The sequence below is a fragment of the Schistocerca nitens genome, chromosome 2 (genome assembly GCF_023898315.1).
Source record: "Schistocerca nitens isolate TAMUIC-IGC-003100 chromosome 2, iqSchNite1.1, whole genome shotgun sequence".
Taxonomy (NCBI): Eukaryota; Metazoa; Arthropoda; class Insecta; order Orthoptera; family Acrididae; genus Schistocerca; species Schistocerca nitens.
In genome coordinates this window covers 1,053,632,737-1,053,652,291 of record NC_064615.1, presented here as the reverse complement: position 1 = coordinate 1,053,652,291, position 19,555 = coordinate 1,053,632,737, and positions in this window count along the sequence as shown.

Here is a 19,555-nt window from a genome sequence, read left to right as displayed (position 1 = left end):
CAGATACCATGGGTTACCATGCAGCTCGTTAAATGAGAATAGAGTGAAATGAATACCCCTAGCTGCAAACTGGCGTTGATATAAGTCAAAGGGGACAGTTGAAAATGTGTGCCACGACCGGGACTCGAACACTGGATCTCCGGTTTACATGGCAGATGCTCTGTCCATTTGGGCCACCGACGACACACAGAGGATAGTGCGACTGCAGGGACTTACCTCTGGCACGCCTCCCGTGAGACCCACATTCGCAAATTATTGTCCCCCACTATATTAATAGTACCCCTGCCCATTATACTCATTACTCGCAGCTTTACTGCCGATTCCCGTAAGAGTTCGGGCACGGTTTGTGCATCTGCACAGAATAAGATGGTCAAATGGCCGGTGATCCTTAACTATATACAGGGCTATTACAAATGATTGAAGCGACTTCATAAATTCACTGTAGCTCCATTCATTGACATATGGTCACGACACACTACAGATACGTAGAAAAACTCATAAAGTTTTGTTTGGCTGAAGCCGCACTTCAGGTTTCTGCCGCCAGAGCGCTCGAGAGCGCAGTGAGACAAAATGGCGACAGGAGCCGAGAAAGCGTATGTCGTGCTTGAAATGCACTCACATCAGTCAGTCATAACAGTGCAACGACACTTCAGGACGAAGTTCAACAAAGATCCACCAACTGCTAACTCCATTCGGCGATGGTATGCGCAGTTTAAAGCTTCTGGATGCCTCTGTAAGGGGAAATCAACAGGTCGGCCTGCAGTGAGCGAAGAAACGGTTGAACGCGTGCGGGCAAGTTTCACGTGTAGCCCGCGGAAATCGACGAATAAAGCAAGCAGGGAGCTAAACGTACCACAGGATGGTGCTCCACCGCACTTCCATCATGATATTCGGCATTTCTTAAACAGGAGATTGGAAAACCGATGGATCGGTCGTGGTGGAGATCATGATCAGCAATTCATGTCATGGCCTCCACGCTCTCCCGATAACCCCATGCGATTTCTTTCTGTGGGGTTATGTGAAAGATTCAGTGTTGAAACCTCCTCTACCAAGAAACGTGCCAGAACTGCGAGCTCGCATCAACGATTCTTTCGAACTCATTGATGGGGACATGCTGCGCCGAGCGTGGGAGGAACTTGATTATTGGCTTGATGTCTGCCGAATCACTAAAGGGGCACATATCGAACATTTGTGAATGCCTAAAAAAACTTTTTGAGTTTTTGTATGTGTATGCAAAGCATTGTGAAAATATCTCAAATAATAAAGTTATTGTAGAGCTGTGAAATCGCTTCAATCATTTGTAATAACCCTGTATATATGAAGTTGGTTACATGTATAAGTTAGTATTATGGCAAAATTTTTGAAGGGTTGGAAAGAACGTTTCGTAGTATTCATCAGTAGATAGTATTTGGATTGCATATTATTCCCATCTGGCGTTATACGTGGTCATTGTAGCCAACAAACAGCCACGTCTGTAGAATATGATTGCAAATGCGGAAGGAAATCGATAACCTTTGGAATTTGTGTACAATAAGGGAAGAATACGAGTGTATTCCCAAAAATGATCCGTGATGTTTTTGAGTACCACGCGCAATCAGAGGATAAGGTACACGCCTGATTAAAGCGTTATGCCGGGAAATTTTAAGGGAAAAGCGCATCTGTACCTACCGAACTTTCCGAACATTCGTTAACTCTGATATTATGTCAGTAACGAATTAAAGATGAGACAGTTTTACGGACTTCATATAAGGCCACATACGAATACCTCCAGGTATCGTAGGATAAGATACAAACTCAGATAACGCTTTAGTAACGATGAAGAACAGGCCGAAGCTTACGAGACTAGTCAGGAAAGATCAATGCGCAAAAAAGTGGGATAGGGAATTACTAAAAACTGAACTGACAGGCTTCACATTCTCTGAGGCTACAGGTACTGTGATAATAAATAGCTCAATAGGCAGTTTAGTTGAAGAGGAATGGACATGTGTACGAAATGCAATCACAGAAATTGGAAAGAAAACTTAGTTGCTAGGAAGGCAACCACGAAGAAACCAATAATAACAGATTAAATACTTCACTTGATCGACAAAACAACGAAGTACAGAAAAATTTAAGGAAATTCAAGAATACAGAAATAAATGAGAAGTGCACGGAAACTAAGGCGAAATGGCTGCATGAAAAATGCGAAGAAATCGAAAAAGAAATAATTGTCGCGAAGACTGACTAAGCACACAGAAAAGACAAAACAGCTTACGGCGAAATTAAAAGTACGAGTGGCAACATATAAAGTGCATTGAAGGCGTCTATGATGACATAGAAGAAGAAGAAGAAGCAGGAGGCGACAGGGAAGAGATAGTGGATTCACTATGAGAATTTAAAATAGCTTTGGTCGGCTTAACATCAAATAACGTGGAAGGAACAGATAATGTTCCAGCGGCCTTTCTAAAATCATTGGGGGAAGTGCAAACAAAACGACTGTTCACGTTCGTCTATCGAATGTACGAGGCTGGTGATATACCATCGACACAATTCCGAAGATAGAAAGAACCAATAAGTGCAAGATTGTTATCACACAATCAGGTTAGCAGCTCTTTCATCCAAATTGTGGAGAAGAATAACACATAGCAGAATGGAAAAGAAGACTGAGGATCTGTTAGATGACTATCAGTTTGGCTTTAGGAACGGGAAAGAGACCAGAGAGATAGTTCTGACCTTGCGGATGATAATGGAAGCAAGACTAAAGAAAAATTGGGACACGTTTGTTGGATTTGTCGACGGGGAAAAAGCGTTCGACAATGTAAAACGGTACGAGATGTTCGGAATTATGATAAAAATAGGGGTAAGCTATAAGGAAATACGTACAATAAAGGAAAGAGAATAATTAGAGTGGAAGACACAGAACGGAGTACTCAGATTAAGAAAGGCGTAAGATAGGGATATAGTCTTTCGCCACTATTGTTCAGTGTACACATCGAAGAAGCAATGAGTGCAATACAAGAATGGGATTAAAATTCAAGATGAAAGGATTTTAATAAGGTTCTCCGTGAAAGTGAAGAAGAATTACAGGTTGTGCTGAATTGAATGAATAGTCTAATGAGTACATAATACGCTGTGAAAGTACATCGAAGAAAGAGGGAAGTAATGAGAAGTAGCAGGAATGAGAACAGTGAGAAATTTAACATCAGAATTGGGGATCACGAAGTAGACTAAGTTAGCGAATTCTGCTGCCTAGGCAGCAAAATAAACTATGACGGCCAGAGCAAGGAAAACATAAAAAGCAGACCACCACTGGAAAAACGGCGCTTCTGGAGAAGAGAAGTCTGCTATTTTCCAACATAGATCTTAATATGAGGAAGAAATTTCTTAGAGTGTTCGTTCGGAGCACATTATTACATGGTAGTGGGACATGGACTGTGGGAAAATGAAACAGAACAGACGCGAAGCCTCTGGTTTGTGGTGTTACAGAAGAATGTTGAAAATTAGGTGTATTGATAAGATAAGGAATGAAGAAGTTGTCCCCTCATCGATGAGGATAGGAACATATGGAAAACAATGACAAGAAGAAGGGACAGGGTGGTAGGACATCTGTTAAGACATCAGGGAATGTTTCATGGCACTGAAGTGGGCTGTAAAGGGTAAAAAGATAGCCTAGATGAAGACTGGAATACATCCAGCAAGTAATTGAGGACGTAGGCTGCAGTTGCTAATCTGAGATGAAAAGGTTGGCACAGGAGAAGAATTCATGTCAGAAGACTGATGAATCAGAAAAGAAAAGTAATACCCCGATCCTGTATGATCTGACTTGCGACAAGTAGTTGAAAAATAGTGAGCTTTTCACAAATTTTTGATGTTCGTCGGTAAGAGTGTCAACATTTGGCGACGTACCACAACGATGCATGAAAAATATTTGAAGACATGAAGTGTCTGGGAACAGTTACCATTGCAGCTGCAATGAAAGCACACCATGTGTGTCACTTGTTACGTTTTATTCAGATTGCCAGTTTCGATCCGTAATATACGTCTTCTTCAGATCTATATAATCGTTACTACGAAATGTAGCTTGTAACCAGGGCGAGGGTGATCTGTGATTCCTCACCCGGGTGACACGCTGCCCCCCCCCCCCCCCCTCCTATCTCTATTTCCCTGGATAACTGGTGTTCACTCAACACTGAAATTTTAGGCATTCGGATGAATGACAAGGGTTCGTCACATTAGTTGTGCAGATAGCTATTACATTAAAAGATGTGCCTCAACCCGCTTGCGCACTGCATCGTGCATCTCCAGCGGCCCATTTTTATGAGTTTTCTGAAATTATAAAAATCGCTCATGTAAACCACAGTTTATTTGTTCATTTATAGCATGTTTATTGCCCCTCAGTTTGTCTGTGTCCAACATCACTTATCCATCTTACCCACATAAGTCCGTTTCTATCTCACGGCCGAATATTTCAGTTATTTAGTTACTTCACCCTGAATTGTTCATGATTACTTCCGACATTCAATTTTTATGTATCTTCACCTAAGAAATTTGTTTGCAACGTGTTAGCGATGAGTTTTATTCGGTCTCTGCTGTCTTCAAATTGCTCAAAACTACGATTTAGCATCTCAAAATTGCGAGGGCTATCCACAAAGTATATTACGTTTTGGAATTAAAAATAAATAAAGGAATTTTTTTTATTATATACAGATGGAAGCCACACTTAAATACTATTTTTCTACATAGTTTCCATTTAAATTATGGCACTTATCGTAGCGATGGACGAGCTTGGAAATTCCTTCGTCGTAAAATTCGGCCGCCTGCGCCTTCAACCACGTGGTTACCTCTTTTTGGAGAGAAAAGGAGTGATTTTTGTGGATTTCCTGGAAAGAGGCACTACAATAAACTGTCAAAGGTATTGCCAAACTCTGCACAACCTCAGAAGAGCAATACAAAACAAGCGCAGGGGAAAGTTGGGCTCAAAGATCTTGCTGATTCACGACAACGCCCGGGCCCACACGGCAAATGCCACTCGTGAAGTTCTCGAATCTTTTGAGTGGGAGTTGTTTCCTCATCCGCCGTACAGTCCCGACCTGGCACCGAGCGACTTCCACTTATTCCCAGCAATGAAGAAGTGGTTGGCTATGCAGCGTTTTGATGACGACGCACAGCTTCAAGAAGAGGTAACCACGTGGTTGAAGGCGCAGGCGGCCTTATTTTACGACGAAGGAATTTCCAAGCTCGTCCATCGCTACGATAAGTGCCTTAATTTAAGTGGCAACTATGTAGAAAAGTAGTATTTAAGTGTCGCTTTCATCTGTATATAATAAAAAAATTTCCAATAGTTTATTTACTTTTAATTCCAAAACGTAATGTACTTTGTGGATAGCCCTCGTATTTCCCATAAATATTTGATCATGAACACGATTCAGATACTACTCTATCACTTTCAGACACACTATATTTCAATTTAAAGTTTTATCCATGTTGTGGCGTAACAAGACAGCCACGCTACTCGGAAGTAGCCGAAAGGCACGCACTAACTCACGCAGGCTAGAGATAGGTCTGAGACAGGATACGTAATGAATGCTATAAAGAAAAGTACGTAGCTCCTGGAATACTTAACTTTAATCCATCCTTGTGGTACATCGCTCTTGACGATACAAGTGAGACTCTTTAGATACAAGCTATGTAAGGCTAATGACGCCTTGCTAGGTCGTAGCCATTAACTTAGCTGAAGGCTATTCTAACTATCTGCTCTGCAAATGAGCGAGGCTTCGTCAGTGTGCATCGCTAGCTACGTCGTCCGTACAACTGGGGCGAGTGCTAGTCCGTCTCTCGAGACCTGCCGTGTGGTGGCGCTCGGTCTGCGATCACTGACAGTGGCGACACGCGGGTCCGACATGTACTAATGGACCGCGGCCGATTTGAAGCTACCACTTAGCAAGTGTGGTGTCTGGCGGTGACACCACAATCCACGCATGTGCGCCGCAACCTGCTCACTTCAATGGCTCGAAAGCTTGCGCAGCCTACCCGGAATTACCCGACTGCTGTCTAGTAATTATAGCTCCTAAAAGCTTCTAGGATATCAGCGATATCGCAGTCATTAGAAATAACGTTCTAATACGATCTTCGCTAAGGATATAATAAATGGTAACTTACATTCTGATTACGACCAGTGGAGGCGTCTTTTTTCATTGATCACCGACCTCCTTAGCCGAGATCGCTAATGCACGACTGTCCGGCGGCGCTGGACTCGGAGGTACCCCGGCTCGAATCCTAGTTGTCGATTTAAATTTTCACTGCCAGTACTTCGCCACCAAGGGAAGGAGAGGTGATGGCGCAAGGTTCCTGATCGCTGTTATTTGTGTCAGTGACCTGGATTAAATTCCATACCTCTCCGCAGTGTCTCATAACGTTAGAGCATGCGAAACTCTTGATGGTGACCCGTCCGTTGGATGGAGACGATATGTTTATCGGTTTCCTTCGTGTCAGTTGAGAGGAGTAGGATCTATGCCTTCTGTCATCATCATTATACAACACAAACATAGCACCACACTACACATCCATTCATTACACTAACCTACTCTCTAGAAATACACGTAAGACACACCTCTGACGTATCCACAAAGATGCGCTGCCGAAGTAATCCCTTTCCGTCTAGGCAGTCTAACCTACCCCTCGGGGTCTCCCGGTCAATAATGTCGCACGACTTTACTTCACTTATCCCTGATTCATGAAAAAAAGTAATCATCTAACATTCGCGAATTGTCTCACCGATATTGAAGTAAAATTAATCAGAATAGGAACATTAGGTGTAAGCAATACTTCCAGCACCAATTTTTGATTATGTTTATGGATAGTGGTGTAACAATAAATAGGACAAGAAACACAGGTAAAACGTAATGATTATTATTATTTATTTATTTACTCTATGTAGTTGTACGTTTCTATTATCATGCATGTTTGTGGGTCTTGGTTTAGAGATCTCTCAAACACAAATGTAGGTGACAATATGTGCATTGGATAAACGATGCAGTTGTGTAGTTGGGTGTTGAGCAACTTGAATCTTCCGTATTCCAAATAATATTATCAGGAGCTTCAAAAGCATCACATTCAGCTTTCTTCTAGGCATGCTTGATCATGTTTTTGAATATCGGGGCACTGAACTGCTTATGGACAAGAACATGAAGGTTGATAATAGCGTTACGACTGTAGAGTTCAGTATCCATGCTCTCGAGTAAAACTTGCTCATAAATCGTTTAGCAAACTTCTTCCAGTGACGAAAAATGTATATGTCCAAAGGTTGAAGAAGGAACGTTGCGCCATGTGGAATGGTTGTTACCTGTATGTGTTTATCTCGCATTACGAACAGGTCTTGTTGGTGGAGTGAAAATTAATTCAGAACTAGACAACATTTTCTTCCAACGTTGGAACAGAAACAGCTACCCATCATTGTTCAAGAATATAGTTCTCCACCTCGCCTGATTTTCAAGGCGTTATGTATACGTTCGGTGGTCGGCTCATTTTCTTTTTCACAACGGGACCAAATGTACGTCTTTGTTTAAGGAAGGCTGTGAATGTCTCGTTCACTCATGCTAGATAATGTGTGGTCTCTGTGTATGTCATAATTGAAACCAGGTTGGTTGGTACATAGAATTTCAGTTGCTGGATAATTAGGAAAGGTACTATGCGTGTATTCAGTACCAAATGCAATCGCAGAATTCTCTATCTCTCCTTGTTCTTGAGCATGTTTATATGTTACTGTGTGCCGGACCGAGACTCGAACTCCAGACCTTTGCCTTTCGCAGGCAAGTGCTCTACCATTTGAGCTACCCAAGCACAACCCACGCCTCGTCCTCGCAGCTGTACTTCCGCCAGTACCTCGTCTCCTGCTTTCCAAACTTCACGAAAGCTCTCCTGCGAAACTTGCAGAACTAGCACTCCTGGAAGAAAAGATATTGCGGAGACATGGCTTAGCCACAGCCTGGGGGATATTTCCAGAATGAGATTTTCACTCTGCAGCGGAGTGTGCGCTGATATGAAACTTCCTGGCAGATTAAAACTGTGTGCTGGACCGAGAATCGAACTCGGGACCTTTGCATTTCACGGGAAAGTGCTCTACCATCTGAGCTATTGGATGTAAAGCTGTGAGGGGGGGGGGGGGGGCATGTGTCGTGCTTCGGTAGCTCAGATGGTAGAGCACTTACCTACGAAAGGCAAAGTTCCCGAGTTCGAGTCTCGGTCCGGCACACAGTTTTAATCTGCCAGGAAGTTTCATAAAGCGCACACTCCGGTGCAGAGTGAAAATCTCATTCTGGAAACAACCCCCCAGGCTGTGGCTAAGCCATGTGTCCGCAATATCCTTTCTTCCAGGAGTGCTAGTTCTGCAAGGTTCGCAGGAGAGCTTCTGCGGAGTTTGGAAAGTAGGAGACGAGGAACTGGCGGAAGTAAAGCTGTGAGGACGGGCCGTGAGTCATGCTTGGGTAGCTCAGATGGTAGAGCACTTGCCCGCGAAAGGCAAAGGTCCCGAGTTCGAGTCTTGGTCCGGAACACAGTTTTAATCTGCCGGGAAATTTCATGTCCTCTTACAGTTCTCTATATCACTCGTATTCAAATACTATAGGGTCAGGATATACATCTCTTGCACTTCCAAGGCACTATGCTGCCGCGCGCAAAGATTACCTGCAAGTGACGTTCTTTTACGAACCAGTCAAAACGAACAGCTAAAATGTGCATTACTGTCATCTAGTGGGTTGGCTATGCCTACGCGTAAAACATGAGTTGAATGGTTGCGAGACACTTCGCGAATGTACCTCTACGAATGGATGCGAAGCAAAGACTGTGATAATAAAATTGCTGCTGTTGTGTATGAGCGACGATGGCGGTTTGAAGAAACCTGTACAGTTTCTGGTGTGTCTTGAGTATGGGAGGCGCTTAAAATGGTTTATGTTGGCAACCAACAGTGTTATACATTGTGGACTGCTTGCCAAATCGTCATCGAGTTTTTCAGAAAGTATACGTTTCTGATTGTGCACCATTGCCTTCTTACAGGATGGTGTGTGGCACTGGGATCCAGGGAGGAAGCGTCGCAGGGCCCGGTGTTCCTGCAGGAGCCGCCGCACCGTGCAGACTTCTCCAATTCCTCCGGTGTCGCCATTCACTGTGCGGCACACGGCAAACCGCCTCCGGTGAGTGATTCCACTACGAGACTAATGTTCAGACCGCGAAATCTTTGTACAAGATGGGTATAACGGAACCTTCGCTACTTGAGCCAGTGTAGACGCAAAACTGTTTACCGTATGGGTACCCTGCGTGATAGGAATGATGTTCAGACAGTGAGCTGCAGGATTTGCGTCATGACTTGCCGTTAGGCGTCGGCATTGCTACGGCGACCTATGGCTGAAACAACAGCATCAGTGTGCAATACAACTGCAGACAGTCAGCTTGGGACTGGACAAGGTGAGCAGGGATGTACAGTGTATTATCAAAACCACAGCAACAGAGATGCCGCTCTTCGCAAGTAACGACACGACGACCTGATGTTGCTCGTGATGTCACTCGGTTACTCCGTTAACACATTTGGAGGAAACCGAATCACTCGTCTACACCTACATAGATACTCCACAACCCACCGTACGGTGCGTGGCGGAGAGTATACTGTACCATCACTACTCATTTCCTTTGCTGTTCCACCGCGCGGAGTGGCCGCGTGGTTTGAGGCGCCATGTCACGGACTGCGCGGCCCTCCCACCGGAGGTTCGAGTCCTCCCTCGGGCATGGGTGTGTGTGTCATTCTTAGGATAAGTTAGTTTAAGTAGTGCGTAAGTCTAGGGACCGATGACCTAAGCAGTTTGGTCCCTTAGGAATTCACCCACATTTGAACATTTTGCTGTTTCACTCACAAATAGAGCGAGGGGAAAACGACTATCTGTATGCCTCCTTATGAACGCCAGTTTCTCGAATCTTAGCTTCGTAGTCCTTATGCGCAATGTATGTTGGTGGCAGTAGGATCGTACGGCAGGCAGCTTCAAATGTTTATCGTTACAAACTGCATGGCTATCAAGATCACCTGATTTGAATCCCTGTGAGTTTTTGGCTGGAGGTTTTCGTGCAGGACAGGGTTTATCAAGCGGGACACTAACACCTGTTGGAGGTTGGAGATGAACATAGCGAGAGACGTAGCCATCATTCCCTGAGATATATATCAAGCAGCAGTAGTGCGGCTAGAGGCTGTCGTGAATGCAGATGGTCGTCACGGTGAGCAACATTTGTAACCTAGAGCATAAACATCGTACGAAATTAACAAATGGTACCCACTGATGTGAAAATTAAAATGTCTTTCTCTCAATGGTTTATTCGTTATTTCTCTTTCGCGTGCCCTTAAAAATGTTTTCACAACGTTTCATTGTCCCACGATCACTCATTTTTTGTGGGAACACTCTCAAGTAGCGAAAGTCTAATCTCAACCACCCTGTATTCTCCCAAAACCTGAACACAGCGTGCACACTACTCCACGTTTATTTCATTTCGTCATGTCTTGCTGTCCATTAAAATTGCTAAACCAGGAAGGATAGCAAATAACTAAATGTTATTGGCGTGCATTTACGGTATAGAAAGAAGAAAACATGATTTATTTGTAAGTAATTCGGTGGATACAGAGTGCGAAATTTAATACCGCGATCTGTCACCTCTGGTAGCAACACTGTTCTAACCCGGCTCGACGTCAAGAAAACATACACTATGTCATCAAAAGTATTCGGACACCACCAAAAAATACTTTTTTCATATTAGATGCATTGTGCTGCCACCTACTGCCAGGTATTCTATATCAGCGACCTCAGTAGTCATTAGACATCGTCAGAGAGCAGACTGGGGCGCTCCGCGGAATTCACGGACTTCGAAGGTCTTCAGGTGATTGGGTGTCACTTGAGTCGTACGTCTGTACGTGAGGTTTCTACACTCCTAAATATCCCTTGGTCCACTGCTTCCGATGTGAGAGTGAAGTGGAAACGTGAAGGGACACGTACAGCACAAAAGCGTACAGGCCGACCTCGTCTGTTGACTGACAGAGACCGCCGACAGTTGATGGTTCAAATGGCTCTGAGCACTAGGGGACTTAACATCTATGGTCATCAGTCCCCTAGAACTTAGAACTACTTAAACCTAACTAAAATAAACCTAACTAACCTAAGGACATCACACAACACCCAGTCATCACGAGGCCGACAGTTGAAGAGGGTCGTAATGTGTAATAGTGTAATAGGCAGACATCTATCCATACCATCACACAGGAATTCCAAACTGCATCAGGATCCACTGCAAGGACTATGACAGTTAGGCGGGAGATGAGAATGATTTCATGGTCGAGCGGCTGCTCATAAGTCACCCATCACACCGGTAAATGCCAAACGACGCCTCGCTTGGTGTAAGGAGTGTAAAGATTGAACGACTGAACAGTGCAAAATCGTTGTGTGGAGTAACGAATCACGGTAAACAATGTGACAATCCGATGGCAGGGTGTGGGTATGGCTAATGCCCGGTGAACGTCACCTGCCAGAATATGAAGTGCCTACAGTAAAATTCTGAGGCGGTGGTCTTACGGTTTGATCAAGTTTTTCATGCAGGCGGGCTGCGCCTGATGTTGTTTCGCGTCGCAGTATCACAGCACAGGCCAACATTGATGTTTTAACAACCTTCTTGCTTCCCAGTGTTGAAGAGCAATTCGGGGATGGCGACTGCATCTTTCAAAATGATCGAGCACCTGTTCATAATGCACGGCCTGTGGCGGATTGGTTACACGACAATAACATCCCTGTAATGGACTGGCCTGCACGGAGTCCTGACCCGAATCCTACAGAACACATCTGAGATGTTTTGGAACGCCGACTTCGTGCCAGGCCTCACCGATCGACATCGATACCTCTCCTCAGTGCACCATTGCGTTAATAATGGGCTGCGATTCCCCAAGAAAACTTCCAGCACCTGACTTAACGTATGCCTGCGAGAGTGGAAGCTGTCGTCAAGACTAAGGGTGGGCCAACACCATATTGAATTCAAACATTACCGATAGAGGTGGCCATGAACTTGTAAGTCATTTTCAGCCAGGTGTCCGGATACTTTTGATCACATAGTTTAGCTCGGGTGACACATACAGATACGCCACTAAACGCTACTATAGCTCTATGCCACAGTTCATCCATCCCACTGGCTGTGATTGGTGATGTGTCTGAGCTTCGGTAACTCACGACCAGATTCAATAAAATTGGAATAAAGGCCGTTAAAGTTGCAGCGAAGTTTTTTTTTTTTTATCTAATGACTAGTTTCGGACTTCTTCAGACCATTTTAAAATCATTCTGTGGAACAGTATATAAGGTCTTACAGTTTGTGCGATGTTGAAAGCGATACCAAAGTACAGGAAAGTTTGACAAAAAGTTGTACACCACAAAGTCACGCAACAAGATCCATTACATGCGAATGCTGGCCACATAGCGAGTATGTGTGGCTGTGTGCCACATTTTATTTACAAAACGACCGTACCGTGCTGCCTGCAGCGAAATAATCGAAGGTGAGCCTTAATCATAGTCAATGCCCTCTATCCTAGTTTGCCCAAGTAGCATAAATTAGCAGCATACAGCACAATATGGTCATTTTGTAAATAAAATGTTGCACTCAGCCACAAGCGTTTGCTATGTGCCCAGCATTCATACGTGATGCATGTTATTGTGTGACTTACGTGATATGTAGCTTTTTGTCAAACTTTTCTGTCAAACATCATTATAGATGACCATCAGCTAACGCTTTCTATCAGTAGACCATTAACAAGTCGAAACAAAGCGTAAGCAGTTCGTCACTGTAACATTTGAAGTAAGAATCTGGTTACGCTTTGCTTCCGCTTGATAATGGTCTACTGATCGAAAGCGGTAACACAGTGTTACTGAGCGTAAAAATAAACAGCTGATGCTAATCTACAACGAAGTTTCTCAATTATTTGACAGCACTGTAGCCCCATCCCATCACCAATTTAAAAGTCTCTGTATTTTGGCATGGCCTTACGTATTGTACAAACTGTAAGACTTTATATTCTATTCCACAGAGTGATTTGAAAATGAACTAAATAGGACCAAAACTAGTCATCAGTTAATAACGACCGACTTCTATGCAACATCGAAGGTTTCTTGCGAATTTGTTGAATCATTTCAGGTTTTTGCCTTGTTGACATCCAGCATGATGGAAATACCGTGCGCAGATGTTTTCAGTGCGTGAAAGTTTCAGAGAAAGTTCTTTCGAGGACAACAGTCGAACACCCTCTGTACTGAAGTAGGTCAGGGAAGCACGGGCAACATGATATTTTGCATTATCGTTTTGAAAGATAATATCACTGACACTTCGATGATAGTCCACAGCCATCAGCCTTAATACGTCAGAAATGTAACAGCTGTTGTCCAGATTACCTACTATGCGTTCCAGAGGTCACCGTGTAGTGTACCGAATGGCATCCTATACAATCACGCCAGACGCCAGAAGCGTATGAATATGAATGCAATGTGCCACGAAGGATCACACAAATATCAACGGGAAATGCAAAACTAAATTTTAGCGGCCACTGAGTGAATGTGTGACGCTGCAGCGCAATTTCACACCACAACTGGCAAGAACAGTAATCAGAGGACATGTCAATACCAGAGAATAAGGTCTTTGCGAATTTCACTCCGTGTACTGAACTGAAGTATGCCTCGAAAAAGGCGTGTGAACAATAGAGGCAGATATCGGCATTTGAGAGAGGACGTGTAGCGGGCTCAAAGCAGCTGATCGTAGTATCGGCGAATCACCTGACATTTAGAAAGGAGCGAATGCCACTAATCGATGATGTTGGCAGGAATGGGCGAACCATGGCCGAACACAGTGATCTAGAGAGAAGACAGAGCGTGACAACCGAGCAATTGTCAGAGAGTCCAGGATTCATCAATGATCCGATGTGCATCTGGTTCTTCAGTTTCCACATTGACCATTAATAGGCGGCTCACAGAAAGGGGGTTGAATTCAAGGCACCCCTTGCATCGACTACCATGGACCCTGTACACCAACAAGCCCGTTTCCAGCTGTATCTGGCACCTTCGGCCAAGAATCTCATTGAACGGAGTACATTTGGCTTCGGTCATGAGCCCCGCTTCCAATCGAGCCCCGACGACCAGCGAAAACGTGTATGGAGACGTCCCGGCAGCGGTGGGATAAACCCGACTATCACCCGCCATACGCCTGAAAACAATGACTGATGGTCTGGGGTGTCATTTCATTTCATACCAGGAGCTATTTGGTTGTCATCCGTGGTACCCATACAGCACAATGGTACGTCGGCAATATTCATCACCCCATTTCGTTGCCCTTCATGGTAAGCTATCATAGACTTTCATTTTAGCGAGGTAACTGCCGTCCCACTCAGAAAGAGTTTCGACTCCCTGTCTTCGTCCTTACCAAATCCTACGTTGGCCAGAAACGTCACCGCAGCCCTCTACAATTGAGAATGTTTGGAACAATATGGGTAGCGCCCTCCAAAAGCCTGGGATTTTCACGATCTAACGTGCTAATTGGACAGAATTTAGCAAGATATCCCTCTTCGTCCTTACCAAATCCTACGTTGGCCAGAAACGTCACCGCAGCCCTCTACAATTGAGAATGTTTGGAACAATATGGGTAGCGCCCTCCAAAAGCCTGGGATTTTCACGATCTAACGTGCTAATTGGACAGAATTTAGCAAGATATCCCTCACAGGGACATCCAACAACTCCATCAGTGTCAAGCCGAATAACTGCTAGCATAAGGGCCAGAGGTTGACCAACGATTCGTTGGCTTGCTTAATTTGTGAAGCTTTTTCTCTGAAGTAAATCATCCAATTTTTCTGAAATAGTAATCACGTTTGTCTGTAGATGTGCATCGCATGTACCTATTTCCGCCCCTTTCAGATAATTCCTTCGTGGTGCGTCTTCTTTTTCAGAAAAGTGCCGTTCTTGTTACTGTGTCCAGTGTTTTCGTTGGCCGCGCACCACTGTTGGCGCCGAAACCTGGTAGTCAAGGGAAGGCACGATACGGTTACGACTGTGGACGAGGCCGCAGTCAGTTACTGTTGGTTGCCTTTGACAATTACACACAACTTATTTTAAACCTGTAATTCCATACTCAATAATAAATAAAAATACCACACGTTATTAATGAAGGGATAAACAACTGTGTAAATAATAGTGTTTTCAGTGAGTTACAATTTAGCAAATCACATTTAAATACGGATAAAGCTGATAATGTTTTAAAAGCAGGCCACTGTGATATGGGCAGAAGGCCTTACACGCCAGGAATGGCAATAAATTAAGAAATGTTAAAACTCGCTGCAACTTACAAACTACAGGTGTTGAAATACACTCCTGGAAATGGAAAAAAGAACGCATTGACACCGGTGTGTCAGACCCACCATACTTGCTCCGGACACGGCGAGAGGGCTGTACAAGCAATGATCACACGCACGGCACAGCGGACACACCAGGAACCGCGGTGTTGGCCGTCGAATGGCGCTAGCTGCGCAGCATTTGTGCACCGCCGCCGTCAGTGTCAGCCAGTTTGCCGTGGCATACGGAGCTCCATCGCAGTCTTTAACACTGGTAGCATGCCGCGACAGCGTGGACGTGAACCGTATGCGCAGTTGACGGACTTTGAGCGAGGGCGTATAGTGGGCATGCGGGTGGCCGGGTGGACGTACCGCCGAATTGCTCAACACGTGGGGCTTGAGGTCTCCACAGTACATCGATGTTGTCGCCAGTGGTCGGCGGAAGGTGCACGTGCCCGTCGACCTGGGACCGGACCACAGCGACGCACGGATGCACGCCAAGACCGTAGGATCCTACGCAGTGCCGTAGGGGACCGCACCGCCACTTCCCAGCAAATTAGGGACACTGTTGCTCCTGGGGTATCGGCGAGGACCATTCGCAACCGTCTCCATGAAGCTGGGCTACGGTCCCGCACACCGTTAGGCCGTCTTCCGCTCACGCCCCAACATCATACAGCCCGCCTCCAGTGGTGTCGCGACAGGCGTGAATAGAGGGACGAATGGAGACGTGTCGTCTTCAGCGATGAGAGTCGCTTCTGCCTTGGTGCCAATGATGGTCGTATGCGTGCTTGGCGCCGTGCAGGTGAGCGCCACAATCAGGACTGCATACGACCGAGGCACACAGGGCCAACACCCGGCATCATGGTGTGGGGAGCGATCTCCTACACTGGCCGTACACTACTGGTGATCGTCGAGGGGACACTGAATAGTGCACGGTACATCCAAACCGTCATCGAACCCATCGTTCTACCATTCCTAGACCGGCAAGGGAACTTGCTGTTCCAACAGGACAATGCACGTCCGCATGTATCCCGTGCCACCCAACGTGCTCTAGAAGGTGTAAGTCAACTACCCTGGCCAGCAAGATCTCCGGATCTGTCCCCCATTGAGCATGTTTGGGACTGGATGAAGCGTCGTCTCACGCGGTCTGCACGTCCAGCACGAACGCTGGTCCAACTGAGGCGCCAGGTGGAAATGGCATGGCAAGCCGTTCCACAGGACTACATCCAGCATCTCTACGATCGTCTCCATGGGAGAATAGCAGCCTGCATTGCTGCGAAAGGTGGATATACACTGTACTAGTACCGACATTGTGCATGCTCTGTTGCCTGTGTCTATGTGCCTGTGGTTCTGTCAGTGTGATCATGTGATGTATCTGACCCCAGGAATGTGTCAATAAAGTTTCCCCTTCCTGGGACAATGAATTCACGGTGTTCTTATTTCAGTTTCCAGGAGTGTATTAAAGGCAAGTCGCCACAAACGCAGCAGAAGGCATCGGATGTCAGGAATGGCAGGAAGTAAGGTTTTAAAGGCTTACTGCGTGAATACAAATACCAAATTAGAATTTTAAGGCAAGTGACCAAAATCACGGCTGAAGGCCTTACACGCCACGAACGGCAATGATATAAAAAACTTAGAAACCTGCTGTAAAACAGCAAATACAATAGCAAAGGTTTATTTAAAAAACAAGCAAATGATCACCAAATGGGTAAAATAAGATGATGATAAACTTTGTAACACAACCCTTAACATCCAATGAACACTACACTGCTAGATTTATTCCAGAAAGCGACCAGAACTATTAACTGGATATATATAACCTTTAATGTAGCCATTACAAGGTATTGTAATAAATAATACAATAATAAATCACTAGGACCAGTACATAAGTTCCTTAAACGTTTCTGAGGCAGATTATACACGCAGAAGGCGTGGACTGAAAGAGTGTTACACTGAACTACTGGCCATCAGACCTCATTCTAGAACACACATCTCTCACAGGAACCAAGGGGCCACAGACGATGCTCCAGGAATCGACCTCTGAGAAGGTCCAGCAACAAGCACTTTCGCGAGCGATGAGACAGGCAGCCCAGAGTTGAATTCACTTCACAGGATGGTAGCTCCGAGTAGTGGCAGTCTAACGAATGACTAATGATAATCTTGCTGAAGCTACCTGACGTCCGATAAACCAAATGCAACGATGGAACAATACGCCAAAGCCGGAACCGGCGGTCTGCACTATGTCCCCAGAATACTGTGCTTAGAGCGCCCGGAACGAGAAAGGAATCACTACCACTAGAGAAGAAGAATCACCAATCGGCCTACAATCAAGAAAGCTGTTAAAACTACACGCCTTACCGGAGAGCAGCGGCAATGCGAGGAAACGTACACTGCCGTTGCATACACTAACCCCCAAAGCAGGTAACTGGGGCGTTAGCGGCCACCAGGCAAGAAAAATTACCGCTGGTTGAACTTAACAAATTGCAACCAGTTGAACGCAGTACATAGAATAAGAAGACGAGGAAAGCTAATCAGATCCGCCTTCCCCAAGCCACTCGCTGCTCTTCACCTCGGCGACACTACGAGCAGCAACACGACCCAAGTCACTGGATAATCGCGAGATATCACAGTGGTGGAGGTTTCTCTACTTGGATTGAAGTGCACTCGTCTTAAAGCTTGCTGGATCCCGTTTACGACGAGGTCGTACATCCCCGTGTCCACAGCCCTTCCATCCGGCAGGCCATGCGTGCCGCCAGCGGTCCCGGCATGTTCTGGTACTGTGTGGACCGGGCTGCTCCTGAGTCCCCAACCGAACTGCCACACTCACACGACCCGGAAAAACAAACGACGTCGCCCCAAAGATAGGGCAACAGTTACTACATATCGATAACCGCCGCTGTTGCCACTAGCGGACAGGCGACGCTTGCGAAACCGAGTGGCGCGAGTCAACACGAGAAGAAGAAGAACAACCGCAACCATGCCAACTAAACGATACCGTCTGACCTCCGACAGAGGGCGGAAACCTACAAACAGCACCAACGCGAGCAGCAACACCGCTCAGGCGCAACTCTCTCGGCTACAACGTCGAGGGAAACTTCAACGATGTTCGCCGTACTAACAGTCCATGGTGCTCTCTAACCGCTGCTGTGGACTACCAGCCTAAGAAAACATAAATACTTGTTTTTATTCTTTTTCTTAAAGGCTCAGTCATCGTAACCAAACAAACGTATCCAATTAACAGAGAAATATGCAAAAAAATGCAGAAGCACGAAGAAAACTAATACTCGCAAACTTCATCCAGTAATTATCAATGAAATTAAACAACATGCAACCATAGGATCAGTAGAAGACTTCAGGATATTTCGCAAGTCGTGGATGTGCCCTGCATTAAATCAGATGCGTGTTCATAGTGTTTGATATAGCAGTTGTGTGTGTCGCATATTCCAATGAGAAAAGTGGAAAAATGCCTAACACAGTGGGTTTGCAGAAGCCAGAATCTGGTATTGGTGCACTGACTGGTACAAATAACTCACTGGGGAAACATATTGACACTTTTGATACACTGAGGAGCAAAAAATCATGATCGCTGCCCACCTCGACGTTGGATGGCGTGGCGGGCACGTGACGCGGTAACGAAAGTATGTAAGCGGAGCAGGCATGGACGGGGGATCATCCTAGCGAAAACGGCCGAAAATGAGGAAATCTATTGAGATAAGCGATTATTCTCTGAAACGAAGAAGCTAGTCGAATGTTCACGTACTGCTCTAGTGACCATGTGTGGAAAGTGGTAGGACGACAGTTAAGCTACCACTAGCCGTTAAGTGGTTGGACGTCCACGACTCTTCACAGAACATGGGGTTTAGAGGCTTACCTGCTGTGTAAAGTAGACTAGATGGAGATCTGTAGTATCTCTGCCGAAAGAGCGCAATGCGTTGCACGCACAAGTCTTATGGAGCATACCGTTCATCGTACATTGTTGGAAATGTAACCCCGCAGCAGAGCATCCCTAAGCGCTCACATGTTGACCCAACGACATCGTATATTACGGTTACAGTGGGCACAGGACCATCGGGATTTGACAGTCTATCAATGGAAACGTGTCGGCTATTCGGGTGAATCACACTTTTGCCACACTACGTCGATGGTCGCCTCCACAGACGCCGTGATCGAGGTGAACAGCAGTTCGAAACGTGCGGCGCGCCA